The following is a 24,131-nucleotide window of genomic DNA, read 5'->3' as shown; positions in this document are numbered from 1 at the left end:
TGTTGCACTATCAAGTATGTGTTAATTATTGTTTCAGTGTTGCGGCGCGAAGTGTCCCTCCATGAAGCCTGCAAGAACAATAAAATCGACATGGTGAAGAAGATACTTCAAGAAAAGATTGACATTAACTGTAAGAACAATGTAAGACCTTTAAAACTAGGTGAAAGTTCATGTACATTTATGTGAAATCTAGGTGAAAGTTCATGTACATTTATGTGAAATCTTAGTGAAAGTTCATGTACATTTATGTGAAATCTAGGTGAAAGTTCATGTACATTTATGTGAAATCTAGGTGAAAGTTCATGTACATTTATGTGAAATCTTAGTGAAAGTTCATGTACATTTATGTGAAATTTTAGTGAAAGTTCATGTCAGTTTACATGAAATTTGCGAAATTTCGCGTCAGTTTATACAAAATGTAGGTGATTTTTTTTTAATCAGATTGCATAAAATATAGGTTAAAGTTCATGACAGTTTATATAAAATCTAGGCAATATCTTTTTATCAGTTTATGCATGAATTCAAAGTGAAATTTCGTTTTTTTTATATAAAATTTAGAAGAAAATTTGATGTTAGTTTATGTGAATTCTAAACAAAATTTCGCGTTAGTTGAAGTTGAATCTAGATGAAAGCACATGCTACTTTAATGTGAAATCTATGAAAAACTTTAGTTTAAATGAAATCCAGGTGAAAATCTATTCCAGTTTTTGTGAAATTAAGGTGAAGTTCATGTCAGTATTTGTGCAATCTAAACAATAAGTATTATTATTTATCACATCAATGGAAACTTTTTTTAATTGCTAAGCTTTATTAATTATCCGCCAGTTCTGGGTATCTTATCATTATGGCGAAACACGGCCGTGACCCAAAGGGAATCGAAGGCATAAACCCTCGGTTGAGTGGCAAACACCTTAACCTCTAGGCAGACCTTCACCTTGAAACTTATGTTCTCTCAAGTCTGTAAACATGTATATAAGATAATAACAGTAGATTTAATATCTAATCAATATTGACCATGTCTTCATCATATATGCATTTTTTTAAATATCATAAGCCAATATTGGCCACTTCTTTCAAGGTATTTTTGAATACATAAAATCAAACCAATATTAGCCAAGTCTTTGTACGGTTATCACAAAAGATGTATTAAGCTGCGTTTCGTAGAAAGTCCGAAATCGGTCCAAAACTGAAACAATTTTGCGTCTCAAAGAAAAAGTTTGAACTTATGACACCCTATTCCATGACTCTTAATTTCTGAATATCAAGACAGATGTGCAATAATAATACAGTGCGAATAAAAGCGTCCAAGCTTTCTGATCAATCCAATATTGGCCAAGCATTTGTTGGGTAATCACGGATAATTTAAAATTAAAAAAGATATTGGCCAAGGGGTTAAATAAATACAGCAAAGACCGAATATATCTGCATTAAAGTAAACCATTTCGTTACGTGTAATTAAATCACTGATGAAATAGAAATAAAGTAATACAAGAGACAAAAAATCATTTTAAATTAAACAACCTTTTAACTTTTTTTTTCTCGTAATTACACCAATCTAATGATTTTATCTTACTATGTTAATGGAAAGGAATAAAACAGTGGGGAGTATTTAAAAGACCTTCACTGAATTAATGTATAAGTGAGAGGTTTTCCTGAGAGAAATTAAGATAGTGAGTTTGTTACCTCATTGATTTACGCTCGCGACATCACAAATATTATCTGCACACTGTCGAAAAACACACTTGTTAGGTTTCGTAGAACTCGCGGGAAGGAGATGTCATTGCTAATTATCTTGTCAAATGCATATGTACATTAAAATACAGTTTATCTCAGACAAGCCGCAGGAATATGGGGTTTTTTTATATAAAAATTTCTTGTGGCTTTCCCTGAAGCCAATATTTCTTCTATAAATTATAGCATATCATATTTTCTATAGAATCACAAAATCGAGACCGATTACTTTAAAGAAAGAAAATTGAATACCTAAGTTTATAAACTTGTATTTACCCCGTTTAGTCTTAATATTTTAGTGTTGTTCGGCACGGTATGACAGTAATTTGTCAGTGTGCCATTTAAATGTGTCGGAGTGCCATTTAACCAAAACAAGCCAAGAAAATAATGATAAATTGAATCTTTGTTTCTGTTTTCGAAGAAGAGATGCGTTGCTAAGTGATTCAGGTTTTTGCGCACGACCCATGTGATCTCTGGTTCAATTATTCAATTATAATGGGTCAAAGTCACACATGCCATATTATGATACCAGTCCTAATTTAGTCCCGGAAGCACACTCGAAATATAAGTTTGAAGAAGACTTTTATATTTAAATAATAAGTTTGCAGAAGACTTTTATAGTATATATTTGCAGTTTCATAGATTATTTGTAATTTATCTATACTATTATAACTATTATCAGGCAGTGATACTTGTAACCAATGCAATTAAAATTAATTTTTAACCTAAATACTTTCATTATGTTTCAGCTGGACAGAACGCCGTTACACTGGGCATGCGCGAAAGGGCACTTGGCGATTGTAGAATTATTGGTGGAAATGAGTGCCGACTTGGAAGCGAAAGACAAGGTAATTTTAAACCATTTATCTGCTGAATGAAAGGTAATAAGGTAGTAGATTTACACTGCTTATAATTCAAAGAATTTCAGTATCAACATAAGAAAATAATAATAATAAGATAAGTATAACAACGACAAAGAACCGAGCTATCGCCTGCGTATAGTACCTGGTCAGACTTCACGGATGTGCAGGCTGGCCTGACATTATACTGGGTTACAAAGGTTAATCACTTTCGGTTACAGCAGGGTTAAATCAAGGGTTAAGAATGATCTATGTTGATTCAACATGCTTTATCATGTTTTCATGTGAGTGGTAATCAAAACACGATGGGTTTGGTTAAAAATTTTATTTGGAACTCATTTGTAACGAAAACCTAAGTCTTTATTTAAAACACCCCAGTTTGCTTTCTTGTCTTACATTAGTAAACATCATGGTGGTTCCAACAGAACTCGAACCTTTGGTCTCTGCAACCATGCAACCTTTAATACTACACAACCTCTTCCGTCAAGTTTGTTACAAGAGCACACAGTAATTGGCACGATTACACAAATATATCATTCTAATTAACTCTTTAGATTATCTCATTTTATTTTATTTTAACACTACAATTTGTATATTAACAACATTATTACATTTATGCAACGTTTATATTCGAAACAATGATTTCCTCCTTAAAATGCATGTACATCAATATTAAGATAGATTATGTTTATGTCATAAAGCTGAAAACGTCACAAGTTTCTTTTCCAAGTTCATTGCACTCGTGAACTATTGAACTTTCCAAGGTCAACAAGGTTAGAAGATGTGTCTTTTCCCACAGAATCTTAGACAATTATCGATAATGAAGTTGTAATAGAACCTCTATATATCTTAATTAGCCACTTATTACTGTTTCTCCCGATATCTCCGTGTAAACAATTAATTAATTGATGAATGACGTGATTTTTCACGAGTGTCACGTGTTTGGACAATTTTCAAAATGGTGGCGCCATCTATTGTTCGTTTCAGTATGGCATGAGACCAGTATTATGGGCGGCACTGTACGGACATATTGATATTGTTAGATATCTAGTTAACACCGGCGCCACGGCTACGTGTACCAATAGGGTAAGTATCCATGCTTTAAACAAAGCAATTATTACCTCCATTGGCCGCCATTTTGAGGGTCGTATATACTCTTCCTAAGATAAGATGAAAATCTCTAGTAATTCTATCGTCTCCATGAATCTTTCACAAAATAGTGCTTTAATACTATATATTCCCTCATATGTATAAAAGAATTTGACAATTCACCTCGATCAGCTATTAATCTGTTAAAATATAGAAAATTGTCACCCAAAATGTCGGCCGCTTTTTGGCAAGAGAGATAAATATTGTAAAAATCCGGAACTATCTGGAACTATATAAATGTTTGGAACATTTTACTTGTCCCATGTTGATGATACGAGCATTTTACTAGTATTTTAACCCTTACTGCTCTAATAGGACTTGTCCATATTTTAATTTAGACATTTGTACGGAAACATTTTAAAGTATTTATTGACTGAACAGCGAACAGTGCAGACAATGATCAGGTGGCGAGAATGTGCTGGCTAATCTTGGTCTGTACTGGTCTCGTGGTCAATATATGTGGGCGCAATAGGTTATGGGTTCGAGGGTTAAGAAACATGTAGATTTCGATCAAAGGGATTAGAATGAGCTTAAAGCTGCATGCCTCCAAATGAGCCAGATTATGTTAAGAAAATTAACCTTGAGAAATATGTACTAAGATTTGGAGAAGAGTAAAAATAGTCACAATTCAATAAATAATATACGTGTTATTTGCAATAATTGACTTGCTTTGCCGTATATATCACCAAATTTTTACTGCGTTACGAACAAAGAAAGGTTATTTTTGCATAGTCTGCCCTATTTTTGATAATTTTCATATGTTTTAACTGCCGTTTGCATTGTTTAAATACTTTTTTTTGTTCACTTGACACTATTTGTGCTTTTTCACACATTTTACAAAAAAGATAATGCATATTACCATGAATCTTGAGGCATGCTGCTTTAAGAACTTACTGAAGTTGATTTGGATACTCTATACAATTTTATGTACATAAAATTATATTGTTTTCTTCCGAACCATAAAGAAATTTTGACCATTTTGCCCTTCCATAAATAAAACAACGTATTTTCGTTGTGTGTATCAAGAAATGTGTACGTTACGTGTTTAAATTGTGTGTTTGCAGCAAGGACTTGGTATACTACATTGTGCTACACAAGGCAATCATCTGCATGTTATGAACTTCATCTTTGAATCTCTAGAAAATATTGACATTAACTGCACAGAGAAAGTAAGTAAATCTATAGCTTGTACATAACATATCTTTCAGTAACTCTATGCAGCTGTTTATCCATTGATTTTTATCTGGCCGTTTATTTCATTAATTTTATCAGGCCTTTTATTGTGCATTTTTATGGGTATGGCCGTAGTTATCAAGTGACCGCTTTGTGGAAGCGGCCTTTATGTCCAGTCCGACTTTTGCGTATCCTTACGCTGTTCGAAAAAGGCGAGAAAAACAATTAGATTCATTGTCAGTTTGAATAATGCTACATTGAACGGAATATACCTTTAAGAAAGATTCATTTTTCTGAAAAAGAGAAAACAAAATCACAAAATTATCAGAAGAGTTACAAGCACTCAATCACACAGACTTTATCCCATACACGCTCCTGTGTCAAATAAATGATTCCGCAAAAAACACAAGCAGAACAAAATATTTTCCTTTAAACACCTTATTTCTCATTTATGAAATTATTTAAATGCATTATAGATAGCTAATAAATTCTGATTTGTTTTGGTTATTGTATCCTGCTTCCTGCCATATGACAAAGTTTGTCACACATGCACGAACATTCACAATCATTTTATATTTATTTATGTCTCCTCTGTGTATAAACACTCGTTTAGAGTATCAGCATTTAAGAGTGATCACACATGTCGAAATGACGGAGCACCCATGTTCATATGTGTTATCGAAATGATATTTCAGTGATACGATATATTATATTTCAGTGAAGCATAAATTCATGTCAATGAAGCATCATTACATTTCAGTGAAGCATCATCATATTTCAGTGAAGCATTATAGCATTTCAGTGAAGCATTATCACATTTTAGTGAAGCATCATTACATTTCAGTGAGCATCATGACATTTTAGTGAAGCATCATTATATTTCAGTGAAGCATCATCATATTTCAGTGAAGCATCATTACATTTCAATGAAACATAATTACATTTCAGTGAATCATCATCATATTTCAGTGAAGCATCATCACATTTCAGTGAAGCATCATTACATTTCAGTGAAACATCATTACATTTCAGTGAATCATCATTACATTTCAGTGAAGCATCATTACATTTTAGTGAAGCATTATCACAATTCAGTGAAGCATCATTACATTTCAATGAAACATAATTACATTTCAGTGAATCATCATCATAGTTCAGTGAAGCATCATCATAGTTCAGTGAAGCATCATTACATTTCAGTGAAGCATCATTACATTTCAGTGAAGCATCATTACATTTCAGTGAAGCATCATTACATTTTAGTGAAGCATTATCACATTTCAGTGAAGCATCATTACATTTCACTGAAGCATCATTACATTTCACTGAAGCACCTTCACATTTCAGTGAAGCATCATTACATTTCACTGAAGCATCATCATATTTCAGTGAAACATCATTACGTTTCAGTTATCACATTTCAGTGAAACATTATCATATTTCAGTTGTTATTTATATTATTTAAGTAAATCATTACGATATTACAGTAAATCACCAAGCATCGTTACATATTCAGCCCAGAAAACATAATCGGTCCCATTTAACTTAAAAAAACTCCTATACTTCTACTTTCATTTGATTTTACTTGTTTTACAACATAATTCAAATTTCAATATTATTTACAGCTCATATCTGCATAAATTTACGATCTCAGATTTTTCATCTGAATTATTAATAAGGTTTAGCGCACAAACAAATTCAAATACTGTTGCTACGGACTCATTCTATGGTTAGATTCGAATTTTACTAGTTTTGTATGCATAAACTCAATGGAGCGATTAGCACACAATGGACCGTTTATTGTGCCCAAGAGCCCGGAGTAAATATTGACTGTGTCATCATACAATCAATGCTATATTATATTGTTATTAATCTTTAAAACCTCCTGTATTTATTTAATGGATTTGCCCATCTTTAAATTTGGAACAATTCATTGCAAGTGTAAGGGAATTCATTATCAGTGTACAAAAAAATGGCGCTACGGTATAGAGCCCGGTGAGCATGGTCAGACCCCAGAGGTGTGCAGGCTGGGCTGGTTCTATATTGAAGCGGCAAATGTTTATCATTTCCGGTTTTAGTAAGATATAAAAGAGAAGCTTAAGCACGAACTTGTATCTAATAGCTTGAGTGGCTTACGGAAGGACCAGGGTCTAACGAGTATCAAAAGACTTCTACTGTTTAGAATGTTAATGAAACAAGTAATCGCAAGGGAAGGCACAAGTTTCTACAAAATCAAAATGTGATGGGAATAACAAAAACAAAGAAAACTTTGAAAATGACAGGGAAAATCGGAATTACGAGCTTAATGAACTAAAGTCAATGAAGAAAAAATTAACAGCAACGGAAAGTGAAATATTTAAATTGATACATAAAGACGGTGGTGTAATCTTGAAATTCAATGCCGGTATGTATGAATTGTTTCGTATTTCCACAGAATCATATTTTACAAACTCTGATATTGGAATTAACTGTAAAAAAACTATTGCACATGATAAAGCTTCAAACAACGTTGAAACGAGATACAAGGTTTCTTCTCATAATTCTGGACACTATACTTTGAATATGTACCACACGACTTCGTCTTGTTTGATTAACGGAAAAAACACTAAACGTTTCCTAGAAGAAGATCTCCCAAATATAATATCAATGATAAAAACAAAACTATCCAATGAAAATTGTACCATTGACGACTTTAATGAATGTGTACGTGATATGATCATTCAGTACTTAACGTAGAGAAACCAGATCAGGTCCAAACAGAGCCATCGGATTTACTCCAAATATCTGAACAGGAAGTTGGTATTTCAACGTGTATAAACACTGTAGAGGAAGAAGAAGGGATTAATGTAATTTGTCAAACAGAGTGTGATGATAATTTAAATTCAAGCAGTAAGGAATACTTACAACAGTCAACACAGACAACAGATGATAACTTTGAATTTCTGAAGTTAATTTATGAGGACATTTCAGAAATAAAACGACAACTTTCCAGCCATGTAGTAGTTTGTAACAACAAATTTTCACAAATGAGCGATGAAATTGTAGTTTTAAAAAAGCATCTAACTGTACACCATTCATTCACTGACCAAAATTTGGAAGAAATGATAAAGAAGCAAAGTGACATAAAATCAGAGGTACAAAAAGCACAAGATACTTTTCAAAGGCGTTTTAATGGAATCATGGATACATTAAAAATTATTAATGAAAAAAGTTATTCTTCAAAAACAGCGAGAGTTCCTTTGACGAATAAGGAAACGCAAAGCGATATCTTACAAACTGGCGCCACGTTACCAGCTTCAGAATGTCTAGACAGGGAATCAACACAAGAAGACAGCAGCCAGGATATCATTATTGGGTCTTTTAATTCAACAATGAAGGAAAATTCTCCAAAATCTTTCATTTTTCCAAATAGGGACCGAACACTTCTGATTGGTGACTCCATCGTTAGAGGAATACAACCTAAAGGTTTAGATGATAAGGTCGATCGATATGTATGCAGCGGTTGCCATTCTGACAGACATCGAACGTAAAATCAACCAACTAGATTTGACACCATACAAACACGTCATTATTTTTGTCGGGGGAAATGACGTCAGTTCAGGAAAACGCCCTGATGCGTCACATTCAAAACTGTTAGAGCTCACTCGCTCTATTCAACATGACAAATGTAAAGTGCATCTCTGCACGATTTCGCCGCGACTCGACGCTGATGTTACGTTATACAACAAAAATGTAAGGGACATCTGTATTAAAACAGGTGCTGAACTTATAGACGCATATTCATCGTTCGTTTATGGTGATGGTAGCATAGTGAAGCACTATTTAGCTAGAGATGGGATACATCACAATAAATATGGATCCAAAACACTTGTGGCAGCAATAAATCGGTGCGTATACATCGTAAAAAGGAAATTGAATCATGCTAATGGAGAAATGCGGCCGAGATACAATGGAAAAGAAAACTCAGGTGCAGGCAGTCCGAGATACAGACATTATAATTTAAACAGACATGAAAAGGTTCACAACTTTTTTTTAGACCTAGGTTCCATGACCAAACTTCATGGAGTGAGACTTCACTTAATAATACTGATAATACCAGAACCGGAAGTGTATTTGCGTACGACAGAAGACCCGAAAGTGAAAATTGTTATTATGGACAGAATAGCGTCAGAATAAATAGGAATTAGGAAATATCCGACAGGCACTCAAATTTTGAAAATCAACAATTTGAAACATACAATTGTATTCATAATGAGGTAACTACTTATAAATCTATGTTAAAAACAAGATCTTTATAGCGATTTTCAAACTTATATATCAATTCATAATGTATGTTACGATTTTATGTTGTATTCCACAATTGATATTTTTACATATATGTTTAAATACGCGAAAATTATCGATTTGATAGTAAAAGAACGAAAATTAATAGACACTATTGCATCTGGTTATCAAATTGTTACTTTTGAACAATCAGTGCCATACATTAAATACGGAAATGATGAATATAATTGCAAAGTACTAAATAATGTTACGCTCCATAAATCAAATTTTCCAGATAATAAATTGTTCAGTTCTAAGTTTGAAAAACGAGGTTTACATATTGCACACCTTAATGTTAATCACTTAATGCCTAAAATAGACGAAATAAAATACAATCTATTAAACAAATTAAATTCGCCAGATATTTTCGGCTTTACTGAGACATTTCTTGGTGATGATACAACAGACGATGAATTAAATATTAACAATTTCACACACGAAAGAAAGGACCGTAAAAGTTGTCAAAAAGGCGGGGGAGTTGTAATATATATTGCTGACAAGGTGCCATATCGGCGCTGTTACGATATAGAAACGGACGAATTAGAATCTGTTTGGTTGGAAATTATTTACCCAAATTGCAAACCTTTTCTTTTAAATTTTATATATCGCCCACCAAATGTACACCAATCTTGGATTGACGATTATGAAAAACAACTAAGTATAATAGATATATCAAATATAGAATATCATATTCTAGGAGATGTCAATATAAACTTTTATCCAATGAATAAAAAGAAAAAATATGACAATACAAAATGGGGGGATTTGATAAAGAAATATGGTTTGAAACAGCTTATCACAGATCCTACTAGGATAACAAAACGTACCCAAAAAATTATAGATCATGTTTACACAAACAGTAGCAGATATATTATTGAATCGTTTGTTTCTGATACTCATTAAGTGATCATTATCCGATAGGTATTTCAAGATCAACGAAAGCATGTAGTACCCGATTGATTAATGAACATAATTCGATTAAATATAGAAGTTTTAAAAACTTCAATGAAATTGATTTTCAGGCAGACCTTGCTTTATCCGATCTTGAATTAGTCGAGCACATAATAAATCCGAATGAATCCCTTAGCTTATTTTACTCCATTTTAAATACTATCTTGAAAAAAGCATGCACCAATAAAAGAAAAACGTATCAAACGTGAACACCGCCCGGAATGGTTTACTGATGAGATAAAATATCTTATACATGAACGCGATTACTATCATAAAGTAGGGAAACATGAACAATACAAATTGCTCAGAAATAAAATAACATCAATGATTAAAAAAAGTAAAAGAGATTTCTTTAACAATGCTATTAAAAATAACAAAGACCCGGCATTTTTATGGAAAAATTTAAAGGACGTTTCAAATCTAAATAAAAAAGGTTGTATTACAATGCCAGACAGACTAGTGACAGATAATAAAGAAATTTACGGAACTGTCAATATTATAAATGAATTAAATAAGTATTTTGTCAATATCTCGAATGTCATACATAAAACAAAGTTTTCAAATACAAATTTTTCAAAATTGAAAGAAACTTTAGACCAAAAGCTAATACATCATGAATTTAATATTGAATTAATTACACCGTTTGAAGTAAAACTTATTATTGAAAAACTGAATATTAAAAAATCTACAGGATTAGATGGAATTGGACCAAACATCATCAAATATTGTGGAGATTATATTACACCAATAATTGCATCAATTATCAATAATAGTATTAAATCTAATATTTTCCCAGATGATTTAAAAAGAGCTCGAGTTATACCTATTTTTAAATCGGGGGATAAGAATGAAGCAAATAACTATCGACCGATATCAATTTTGTCAACTATATCCAAAATATTTGAGCGCCATATTGCCAAACAAATACACTCATTCTTTGAAAAAACAAACATTATTCATAATAGACAATCAGGATTTCGTAAAAATCATTCATGTAATACTGCACTCATAAGTTTAATAGATACTTGGTTAAAAGATGTTGACAGTGGAAAAATTATAGGGACTGTATTCTTGGACTTAAAGAAAGCCTTTGATTTGGTTGACCATGAAATACTTTTGCATAAACTTAAACTTTATCATTTTTCTGAAAATGCCGTTAAGTTTTTTATGTCATATCTTTCTAACAGAATACAACTAGTTAAGATAGGTGATCTACAATCTCAGACAATGAAAATAATTTCCGGTGTTCCACAAGGCTCAATATTAGGACCTTTATTATTTCTAATATACATAAATGACATAGCTTTCATTGGTAATGATATGAAAATTGATTTATACGCAGACGATTCTACTCTTTATGAGTCCGGAGAAAATATATCAAAAGTAGAAATAAAACTTCAAGATCATTTAAATAACATTGACAAATGGTGCAAAATAAATAATATGGCCTTAAATCCAGATAAATCAAAATGTATGGTAATAGGTACAAGACAAAAAGTAAATATTATGAGAAAATTAATTCTTAAGATAAATGAAATAGCTCTTGAAAATGTAACTGATCAAAAAGTCTTGGGTATTTGCATAGATAACAACTTAAATTGGCACTTGCAAATTGACAATGTTTGTAAAAAACTTAACGGAAAAATTGCCTTATTGAAAAAAATATCATATTTTTTGCACTTTGATATGAAATTATTGTTTTACAATGCATATATATTGCCCATTATGGACTATTGTTGTATTATATGGGGTAAAGGAAACACAAACTACATAAATAATGTTTGTAAGTTACAAAAACGAATTGCTAAAATCATTTACAGCAACCTCAAAGATCTCCGTCAACAAAATCTATTCGAAACTCTTAATTGGTTACCGTTCCTTGACAGATGTAAATACCACACGGCGGTGCTTGTTTTTAAAACTTTAAATAACATGGCACCGACGTATATGACAGAACTGATGACTTTATCCGACAACAAAATATATAACTTAAGATCTAGGTCACGGAAAGATATTGTATTATGGACAAGACCTAAAACAAATTATATTAAAGACACATTTTCTTATTATGGCATGAACATTTGGAACAATATACCTTTAAATATTCGTAATGTTAATAACCTTAAATGTTTTAAAGAAAAATACAAAGCATATCTTGATGTTCAAATGAATGAATGAGTGAGTGAATGAATGAATGAATGAATATATGAACGAACGAATGAACGAACGAACAAATGATGCAATATACATATATGTTTAAACAAAAATTGTTGAGTGCCTGTCGAAAGTATATGAGTTGTATTATTCTAAAAATTACATATTATACATTCATTTTTCTACCTATGAATGTCCTGTTATTGTTGTTGTTGTTGTTGTTTTCTTTTTCAGAAGGCCACTTTGGAAATAAGATATATATGATTGTTATTGTATGTTCTTAATGTGTAACCTTCTTTAAATAAAGATATTATTATTATTATTATTATAATACATTTACTCCCAGACGGGGTACATATTGAATTAGGCTCGCAACACCGGGTACCAGTGATTTCGTTTATCAACTGTGGTAAAATCACCGAAAATAAGTCAATATTCAGATGATTGTTCAAATGACAATGCATTTTTACAGCAATATTATTACGCGGTAAAACACGATTCTAGATCTGTAATATGACCCATAAAGCGCTTTAGATCAATCAACTTTATTTCCGATTTGCATCATTTGTCAAATTGAAATCCTGACTGAGAATACTCTCTTTTTTATCAATATTTAATAAATCCGATCCTATTTCTTGTAGGAACTATTTTATTTTTACAATAATTGCCCGCGATTCTATAAGCTCTTTCTGTGTCAGGCTTTGTGAGTGATAGAGCATATTTATTATTACTAAGGAAATAAATTATCAAGGGACGTAGTTAAATTCCCTCGCTTATCTTAAACGTCACATGAATGAAGCTGAATGAGGATTGGTTACTTTGAAAATTTGTAATTTGCCGGAAGTCATGGTAATGAGTCAGCGTTCATATTGATTATTTGTTGCTGTGACTTTTTTCACAGTGACATATCCTAACTTCAACAAGTATTTATTTTTTATTATGAAGAACTTGCCATGAGAAGATAAAACCTTGATTTTTTTGTACATTTTAGAATGACAGACGGCACTACATATCGCTGCGGAAGAAAAGTCATTTACATGCGGTTATGAGGCTAATAGACTTGCGCTGTGATATCAATAAACGAGATGTTGTAAGTCACGTGATTTTATCCTCGCCAGTTTCTTACCAATCATTGTTGAGGTAGCACTATATTACAAAATAAAATAAAATAAAACAAAAAAATTTTGATCGAAGAAATGCAGAGTTTGAGAGTGTTTGTTTTGTAGACCTTTTACAGGCAATTCTTAAGGAACTTATTTAGCTTATTGCATCGTTTCGAGTTATTTTGAGATTTTGAGATCATAAATTAATAAATCACATGCAATGTCATGTATTTATTCAGAAAGATTAAAAAATCAAACTGTATTATGAACTATTCTAGGACTGTTGTTCAGCCTTACATTTGGCGGCTAAGAACGGTCATCACGAGGTGGTCAAACGTCTGCTCATGGTGGGCGTTAACGTCGATGACAGGGAAGGGGTAAATAAATGTTTCATACATATATTATATAGTAAGTATGATGATAACCCTATATGTTACATCTTGATGTTTGGTGTGAAAATGTTGAAGCTGAATAGAGGATACCGTTGATAGTGTCTGATATATTATAAACACACATTTTCAGACAAGACATAAAAACATAAACGGAGCCGAAGCACTACCATGAGTGTTCCGGTTTATTTTTTTTTATTGTTGTTGTTTTGTGATAAATGTGGGGAAGTTTATGAAAACTACGAACTTTTATGACATTCTATTTGTAGAGTTGTAATGTTTTCTTAGTTCAAAGTATAGCGTATTCAGACTAAGGTCTGTCCCGTCCGTTCCTAAACGTGCAATGATACGTGCAAAGTCCGAGCTAATAAAAAAAAGAAAAGATAAATATGTAGTTTGAAGTAGTAAAACCAATAAATTTTCCATATCTTAACACCACTTCGTTTTGCCGTTGAAATCTAATAATGTATCTTTGTTATTTCGGAGGGAAACGGGCATTACACCTAGCAGCTGAAGCCGGCCATTTGAAACAGTCGAGGTGTTAGCAGATTTTAATGCAGGCCCTAATGCCGAGACTATAGTAGGTATTATTCATTACCAGGCAGTCATGCATATAAGTTTAGTCGTTCACCTACTTTTCGCACGCTGTCGTGGTTTATCCGAATAGACGCGACTTTAAAGGGGACTAGTCAGAATTTTCAAGTTTAGGTCTGTCTTCTCGTTGGTCGAGGCTTTAATCGTAGTAAGCCCAACAAAATTTTAAAATCTATCTTTTTCTTGTATAATAATCGCTTTAATATGTGTGTCTGAATGAAATGAAAATAAAAAAGCGTAAATAATTTATTATTGTGTACACAATTTAAGTTGTTTTACATATACAGAAAGAGATAACACCTCTGCATTGTGCTGCGAGTAAAGGTCATACAGAAGTTTGTATGAGATTAATTGAACTTGGTGCTAACATCAACTCTCAAAATCATGTAAGTTTCTTTAGCCCTATATAGTTTTTTACTGTTATTACTTGTAGCAATGAATATCAACATTGTATATGTATTATGTATTTGTAAATGCTTTAATGCTTTGATGTTTTGGCGCATTAAAGGTATTCAGTTTATAAAATATGTTATCTACTTAAGCTCGAACTCACGATCCCTAGTTTTAATGGCAGACACGATAACCTCTAGGGATTACCACTAGGCCCAATGAATCGGTAAATGTCGACAAATGTCGGTTAAGACCGTTATAGCCCAGAAGCCTCTCTCGCCTTTTTTCTACAATTTTCGTATACCTATTTTTAGTATAATTATGTCACGTGGGAGAATGACGTCATTATTTTGGAAAATACCAATATGGCGGCTTGCATGCTCTACAAGGCTTAAATCTTATAGAGAACACACATTTCTATAATACAGTATGCAAAGAAACAACAGTGAATATTTGCATGTAATTTACGTTAAAGAGACTCCAGGAAGGCCTATTGACATGACAAGACAGGCAATTAATTTCTGTTCATTTGATGTTGATCTACAAAGTTAATGCGTTTCACTGAAATCGGGTTAAGAATAGCACAAAAAATACGACTTTCAATTTGTTTCTGAGTTTATTTCTGAATAATATTTTAGCATATCTTTCTGTTTTAAATGCCTAATTTGTTTATGTCAGAAATTCAAATTTTATGGGGTTTTTTTACCTTTGAACTTCAGGTGAGTTCCTTTAAAGTAACAGGTTTAAATTTCCAATTATTTCAGCAAGGTAACACAGCATTACATCTAGCAGTGATGGGTAACTTTCATGATCTCACTCAGGCCCTTGTTGATGCCAAAGCTGAGATAGACCTTCCTAACCTGGTAACTTAACTTTTTATAATACTGCACGCTTGTAACGTCGCTTTTCACTGGATAACCGTGACGTTTATATAGTTTTGTATACACGGCTGCTGTCAATTTATGAAGAAATCTCACTTTTCTTTTCATAAATAGAAGTTTGCTGTATTGTAAATTCGTTATAAATATTCCTGTCAGGTTTCAGGACTGTATATAAACGTTTGCTATATAATCTTCGCCTAGCAGCTCGGGTTATATTTACAAACAATCGTTTATATAGGGGCATATAACCTGTCAAAAATCTTTATAACTAATTATATAAAGGAAATTCAAGTTTTTTTTCTATAAATACATGATTTTGTTTCATCGAGTGGTATGAAAATAAATATTTCACGAGTGGCAGTAGCCACGAGTGAAATATGATAAATTTTCATACTACAAGATGAAAATTAATTCCGTATTTATAAAAACAGAAAATTCAATTTTCTGTTCATTATATACTTTTAAGTATAAAATAAAATGATATACTATAGTTCATATCATTCGTATTTCATTCATTCATTCATTGCTTATGAAATAAACCGCAATAACATATTGGTTTATGGGTATATTAAATATATCTACTTTAAAATGATATTTTTCACTGTGTAAAGATATTGAAAACATGGAAGGTTAATCTCAAACATATTGAAATGTTATTTCTCTTATGTAGCGGTTACAGACGCCATTACATGTAGCTGTTGAAAAATGGCTTCCAAGATGTCGTAGAAGTTTTATTAGTAGGGAACGCTAGTCTAAGTGCGCGGGAAAAGGTAAGGATAAAATCCGTGCCCACGATCCATTTTTTTAACATTCTATCCACAAAAATGAAAACAATTTTTCACAAAATGCATTATTACATATACGGTACAACAGAGAGATGTGTTATAGTGCGTTCAATGCAAATGTCTTAATATTTAGTGATTGCGTGGAAACAGATGACTGTGATATCATAAGAAAAGAAATGACATGTACAAAACTAAAAATTGGAAAATACAAGGATAATTTTAACAAATAAGGCATTAACCATGTGAACATATATGAGTATGTTTTGTTGTAGGATACATTTATAAATTGCTTTTTTTCTTGTTACGCTATTACCCAGTATTGAAGAGTTCGTTGAATGACATTGAGTCTTGTTCAGATTACATAACATATCATTAGTAGGAGTACAAATGAAAATAGTATGTTTGCATTCACATGTATACTATTTGCCACTTTAGCCGCTTTAATATGATTGTTCAGATGTTCATTCATCAAATAAGTTCGTATGAATTCGGCAATCTTCGTCACAATGTCGAGATTTCAAGTCTCGTGTTTTAACCCTATTGAGCTATGGAGGCTGGCTCGTATTTTATTTATAACAATATTTCAGTCTGGTAAGACGGCCCTCCACCTGGCGGCACGCGGAAGTTTTGTCACAATTGTAGATATGATCATTAAAGCGGAACGATATTTCTCCTTAAACAGGGTAATGTTATTTATTTGTATTTCATAGCAGTGAAGAATATATAAAATAACAGAAAATGACTCTCATGAATAAAATACTTTCAGTACACGACCTGTAGATTATAGTAAACGCGAGGCCAAATCTTAACTCGTACTCACTATGAACCCAGAGGTCGTTAGTTCGAATTGCAAGTTACTTCCATTACATAATTTCGTCTATTCTTTAGGACGAATTTCTGAACCAAATTTATTGTAGGTGATTCTCGCTTATATAATTATATAAAAAAAAGTTCTAAAAGCAGAGTAATGCTAAGTAATGCAAAGGTATCCTTATTAGGTAGTTGAAAATATTTAGCAATAGTGAAAAATATGTGCTATTTTAATTCAATAGGATGAAATTTTATAAAATATTGCTGTTCGAACATGAATTAACAGTCAATCTTATAACATTTGTATTATGAAGTACAAGTAAATAGGCGTGGTCCCATTTAGTAGAGGGTATTTCTAAAGTTCTAGTTTTGATATTTTAGAATTAATTTTATGGAATAAGGAGAATATTAACTGAACTCTCCCTATTTGAAAGCGTTATTCGGTATCTAACCGATGTCATCTGCTGTATTTCTTTTCCCGCTATACGTTTTTGACTAAAAGTAGGCACGTGGGACTGATCTATAATTGACAGCTGACTGTAGATAATCAACGCCACTGTATGCCCATTAACGTCTGCGGCAAGGTGTATATGGGCGACTCACTCCAGAATTAGTTAGTGATTTTATTTTATGCTTTTCAGTGGATTACTGATTTATCCGTGAAAATTATATTTGATAATTTCACAGTGAAAATTATCAAAATATAATTTCACTTTTTTCAATGACGAAACTACTTTTTTAAGATTTTCCCCATGTAGTACCTCAATTTTATTTTTACTGACAATTCTGACAATGTCAGGCTATTTAAAGAAATAGCAAAGCTGAAATAGATAAATAACTTAAATGTCAAAAGTAGTAAAGAGAGAAAACTTACTTCTATTCCTTCAAATTCCAATCACAAAATTTCGTCTCTAATTTTTTTTTTGTTTCGTTTTTACAGTCTGAAAAATACATTCCTTCCCCATGCAAAACTGCTCTTGATGACATTTGGGCATATTAAAGTATCCTACGAGCAATAACTGCCGTATGCTTTATGAAAAATTGAAAAGCATTGACAGCCATCACTCGTAAAATAAGTAAAAATACCAGCGTTCCTTTGCAAGCTTCCAAGTTTTCCAATTTCCTAGCTCCTTTTCTGAATGTTTTCACTTCTGTCAACAGTTATTTTTTGTCTGTTACAATCCTCAAATAAGTTTTCTTTCTTTTAAAAAAGGTGTATGACTAACAAATCCAAAACATATCCTTCTGAATCTTACACAATTATTTTCCTCCCATGAAATACACAACTTTAAAAAATGGCTGCCGCTTACATTTTACAAAGCCAGGTCTAATATAAATTCGCAGTAAGTAACAGAAATATGGATGGATGGTTGGACTTTTTCTCCTACAAGATTTGTTTCTTTTTATTATTAAAACAAACGATCATTCATATTTTTTGATAAAAATGAATAAATATCACCGTCATTTAACCTTGATTGGCGGACTTTTTTTTCAGCTCAAGACTTCTTGTTTTAAATGAGAAATTCCGTCTAAATGGGGCTCTCAATGGGGGAAACAGATTTTAATATTAACGTTAAAATTATGGAAATTTCGTTTTAACTTGTTTTTAAGCATAAAATAAAAAGAAAATTTGTCTGTTTGTTGTGTAAGATGTAATTTTATTTCATCTCGTGAACTTTAAAAACAGTATTCTCACTCGTGGCTACGCCACTCGTGAGAATACTGTTTTTAAAGCCCACTCGATGAAATAAAATTTCATCTTACACACAAACAAACAAATATCCTCTATGTATTGTGTCAAGGAGTCAAGTTTCAGTGAATACAAACATTAATTCATTCTTGAAGAAAGAAAACTGGTCCTTTCAATGCAAATTAAGCCTCCGAAATAAAAGTGGTATTATGACTTCCATACAAAACACCAAATCACGGCGTACAACTGTAATACTTTACCAGAACACATAAGAAGAAGCAAAAGATGGCTTAGCTATATGGCCAATTAATTTTTATATTAAGCATGTATTATATATTTTTTAATTGTTTGGTTTGTTTGTTTGCTTGGTTTTACGGCGTACAAACACAGTAAAGGTCATATGGCGCCGAAACAGGAAAGCTGGTTTTGGCTAACCCGGGGTGTTATGAAATTTAAAGCAACACCAGGGGTCAAAACTATCTCACCTGGTGGAGCTAAGAGATGCAGTATTCGAACTCTTTTAGCCGCCTCTTACAGTCACACAGGGATAAACAGTGGCTGCAATTCTTATGCCCCAACCATTAAAGGCAACTCCTCAGCCACAAGGGTCACGCATTTACTTACATGAGTGCAGTGGTTACGATCTTTGTTTTGTAATTTTTGACTGTCCATTGTCCATATTGAGTGATTTTAAGATCAAAATACTTAAACTGAGCAGTCTATTGATAAATTGCGACAACTGTCACATACTCAGGCTTACATTCATTTCGTGCAAGCGTCCAGTATTTTATATCTTCAACTATAAGCACCTACATACATACTGTGAAGAATTTATAGAATCGTTGAATTATTCATTTTTCTATAATTATCCATGGAAGATCGTTGTGATTAATTTTGAATGAGTTCCTCTGTGTAATCGGTTTATGTTATTGTGACACATAAACTCTATAAGGTTTTTAATAATTCACCGGTTACAAATTAGTTATTCGGCGGTTTGTTTTTAACTTAATGGGGAAGAGGCCTCAGCCTCTTTATTTTGGGGAAAGTTATCGCTAAAATTGCTAATTTGGGAAGTAAAAAAGATTTTTGGGAACTATGTATGATTTTAAAGAAAATTCCGATTGGAGGGAGGATTTAAATAGGCCTCTTTTATATAAGGTGAACAATCACTGGTATTTGGATGGGTCTCTATGGATATCAGGTGTAAAAAACGCAATTCTCCCCTTTATCTTTGCAGGAATACCACGAAAATGATTTAGACTACGTCGACCCGCAAAGGTACTTACGGCAACCAAATCACCCCTCGTGGCCTCAAATGAAAGAAGTCATGTGGACTCTAGCAACAAAACATTTCAAACCGAGTGACTGGAAGAGACTGGCAATGTACTGGAAGTTCACACCTGATCATATAAGATGTATTGAACACCAGTATACAGGTAAAGCATTCAGAAAAATATGATTTATTTATCAGCCGGATCCTAATAGGCATGCATGCGGGTCGCCATATTGGTATTTTCTCAAATAGTGACGTCATGGTCGAAAACGCCCTCTCACAATAAATTAACGGCAACTACCGAAAGATGGCGAGAACTGCTTCGGTTTTATTACGATATTACCCAGTATAAACGATGTTTACCGATTCATTAGGTTCTTAACATTCGGTTCCCCTCGATAATTATTCATAATATAACGCAACCGTTCTGTACTGTTGTGTCCGAGGTCCTTATCCGGAGATTAACGGCGGCGGCCGAAAAGTTGCGATTGGGTTCGTTATCTTGAAACAAATTGCAATAGTTTTGTATATGATCAAGTGGAGGAGTATAGGTAGAAAATTAAAAATATGTAATATATCTTATTTGTAGGTACATCTAGTCACAAGGAACACGGGTATCGTTTGTTAATGATCTGGTTACATGGAATACGGAAAGATGAAAATGTGACAAAATTATTGTTCGAGGGACTTGTTGCCATAGACCGACGTGCATTAGCAGGTATCTTAATATTAGCATATTTTCTAAATTATGCTATTTAAATAACTTATATGGCACTTTAAAATTGATATTTAAATTGTAAAACTTTAAGGGCACGTGATGCCCGAGAAATCAATAATTGTTTAATTAACAATGCTTTTGTAATTTATTTAGCACATAACTGAAAAATGTAGAACCAGATAGTAAAGTTCACTGATAGAACTGTTAATATTATAAATGAATTAAATAAGTATTTTGTCAATATCTCGAATGTCATACATAAAACAAAGTTTTCAAATACAAATTTTTCAAAATTGAAAGAAACTTTAGACCAAAAGCTAATACATCATGAATTTAATATTGAATTAATTACACCGTTTGAAGTAAAACTTATTATTGAAAAACTGAATATTAAAAAATCTACAGGATTAGATGGAATTGGACCAAACATCATCAAATATTGTGGAGATTATATTACACCAATAATTGCATCAATTATCAATAATAGTATTAAATCTAATATTTTCCCAGATGATTTAAAAAAAGCTCGAGTTATACCTATTTTTAAATCGGGGGATAAGAATGAAGCAAATAACTATCGACCGATATCAATTTTGTCAACTATATCCAAAATATTTGAGCGCCATATTGCCAAACAAATACACTCATTCTTTGAAAAAACGAACATTATTCATAATAAACAATCAGGATTTCGTAAAAATCATTCATGTAATACTGCACTCATAAGTTTAATAGATACTTGGTTAAAAGATGTTGACAGTGGAAAAATTATAGGGACTGTATTTTTAGACTTAAAGAAAAGCCTTTGATTGGTTGACCATGAAATACTTTTGCATAAACTTAAACTTTATCATTTTTCTGAAAATGCCGTTAAGTTTTTTTATGTCATATCTTTCTAACAGAATACAACTGGTTAAGATAGGTGATATACAATCTCAGAGAATAAAAATAATTTCCGGTGTTCCACAAGGCTCAATATTAGGACCTTTATTATTTCTAATATACATAAATGACATAGCTTTCATTGGTAATGATATGAAAATTGATTTATACGCAGACGATTCTACTCTTTATGAGTCCGGAGAAAATATATCAAAAGTAGAAATAAAACTTCAAGATCATTTAAATAACATTGACAAATGGTGCAAAATAAATAATATGGCCTTAAATCCAGATAAATCAAAATGTATGGTAATAGGAACAAGACAAAAAGTAAATATTATGAGAAAATTAATTCTTAAGATAAATGAAATAGCTCTTGAAAATGTAACTGATCAAAAAAGTCTTGGGTATTTGCATAGATACTTAAAATGGCACTTGCAAATTGACAATGTTTGTAAAAAACTTAACGGAAAAATTGCCTTATTGAAAAAAATATCGTATTTTTTGCACTTTGATTTCCGATCCGAAGGCGGACGCCTTAACCACTAGGCCAATGGTACCGTTATGGACTATTGTTGTATTATATGGGGTAAAGGAAACACAAACTACATAAATAATGTTTGTAAATTACAAAAACGAATTGCTAAAATCATTTTACAGCAACCTCAAAGATCTCCGTCAACAAATCTTTTCGAAACTCTTAATTGGTTACCGTTCCTTGACAGATGTAAATACCACACGGCGGTGCTTGTTTTTAAAACTTTAAATAACATGGCACCGACGTATATGACAGAACTGATGACTTTATCCGACATCAAAATATATAACTTAAGATCTAGGTCACGGAAAGATATTGTATTATGGACAAGACCTAAAACAAATTATATTAAAGACACATTTTCTTATTATGGCATGAACATATGGAACAATATACCTTTAAATATTCGTAATGTTAATAACCTTAAATGTTTTAAAGAAAAATACAAAGCATATCTTGATGTTCATATGAATGAATGAGTGAGTGAATGAATGAATGAATAAATATATGAACGAACGAATGAACGAACGAACAAATGATGCAATATACATATATGTTTAAACAAAAATTGTTGAGTGTCTGTCGAAAGTATATGAGTTGTACTATTCTAAAAATTACATATTATACATTCATTTTTCTACCTATGCATGTCCTGTTGTTGTTGTTGTTGTTGTTTTCTTTTTCAGAAGGCCACTTTGGAAATAAGATATATATGATTGTTATTGTATGTTCTTAATGTGTAACCTTCTTTAAATAAAGATATTATTATTATTATTATTATTATAAAGGAAGCAAATGTAAACAATGTAGTCTATTTGGCTTCCATACAAAATCCAAAATCACTATACCAATTGGCCAATCTTTGCATGGTTAATAAATAACTTTTGGGAAATTGTAATATGGTATCAAAAATTAAAAAGTTTTTTGAGAAATAAAATGATAGCAGTTCAGGGACTTAATGGGACTTTAATGTGAAAATAACACGAGATCACTGCTCTCTATACATTTACATTTACTGGGTAAACTGTTCTGCAAAGGTACCTTAAAATCATTGCAATGTGAACTTGTCCATTCACCTATAGACCGCCTTTCCTCACCTGATTTCTGATTTCAGCGGTGATTGACAAATGCCCATAAGACTCAATGCTCGAAATCGATTGTCCAAGTATTTTATATGCTAGAAAACATTACTATTTGCATTTTTCAGAGCAAATACGGCGTCAATCTAATTGTGAGCCGGAGAAACCGTGTATACAAATGTTATGTGGTATCATCTGACGGCGGTTTTATCCGGCATTGGACGAAGTGCCGGTGTAAACACCACAACGACCGGAGAGACTCGGCGCTGATAGACGCTTTATGTCACAAAACCAATCCGTGTCCCTTTTGGAGGGAAAATGAAGATGGACGCTTTGGAACGCTTTGCCTATCAATAAAAGCTTTGTTAAACAAAAGCATTTACAAATATGTACAAAAGGTGCTTACGAGGAAATGACCTTGGCGATGGTTGGTCAAACTGTGTGATACCCGACTATATATCAAAGACGCAGACGGAGATTTTTGTATTGAGACTTTAGTTTCAAAAACAGCATTATATTTTGTACAAGAATTTTAGACGTTCTTGTTTTTACGTTTGCTGGATTTATATTATCCAAGCCTGGTACCAGTTTAATTGTTGCGGATATATAAAAATATACTAAAAAATGGGACCCAGTATGCGTCTGGAAAATAATGTGA

General features: G+C 32.3%; 1 pseudogene; it reads left to right on the top strand.

The window, feature by feature from the left end:
• Nucleotides 1-24,131, top strand: LOC132722950 (ankyrin repeat and death domain-containing protein 1A-like; annotated as a pseudogene).

This window comes from Ruditapes philippinarum, unplaced genomic scaffold, assembly GCF_026571515.1.
Source record: "Ruditapes philippinarum isolate M1 unplaced genomic scaffold, ASM2657151v2 ctg3578_1_1_1_1, whole genome shotgun sequence".
Lineage (NCBI taxonomy): Eukaryota > Metazoa > Mollusca > Bivalvia > Venerida > Veneridae > Ruditapes > Ruditapes philippinarum.
This window is presented reverse-complemented; position numbering and strand designations above follow the sequence as displayed.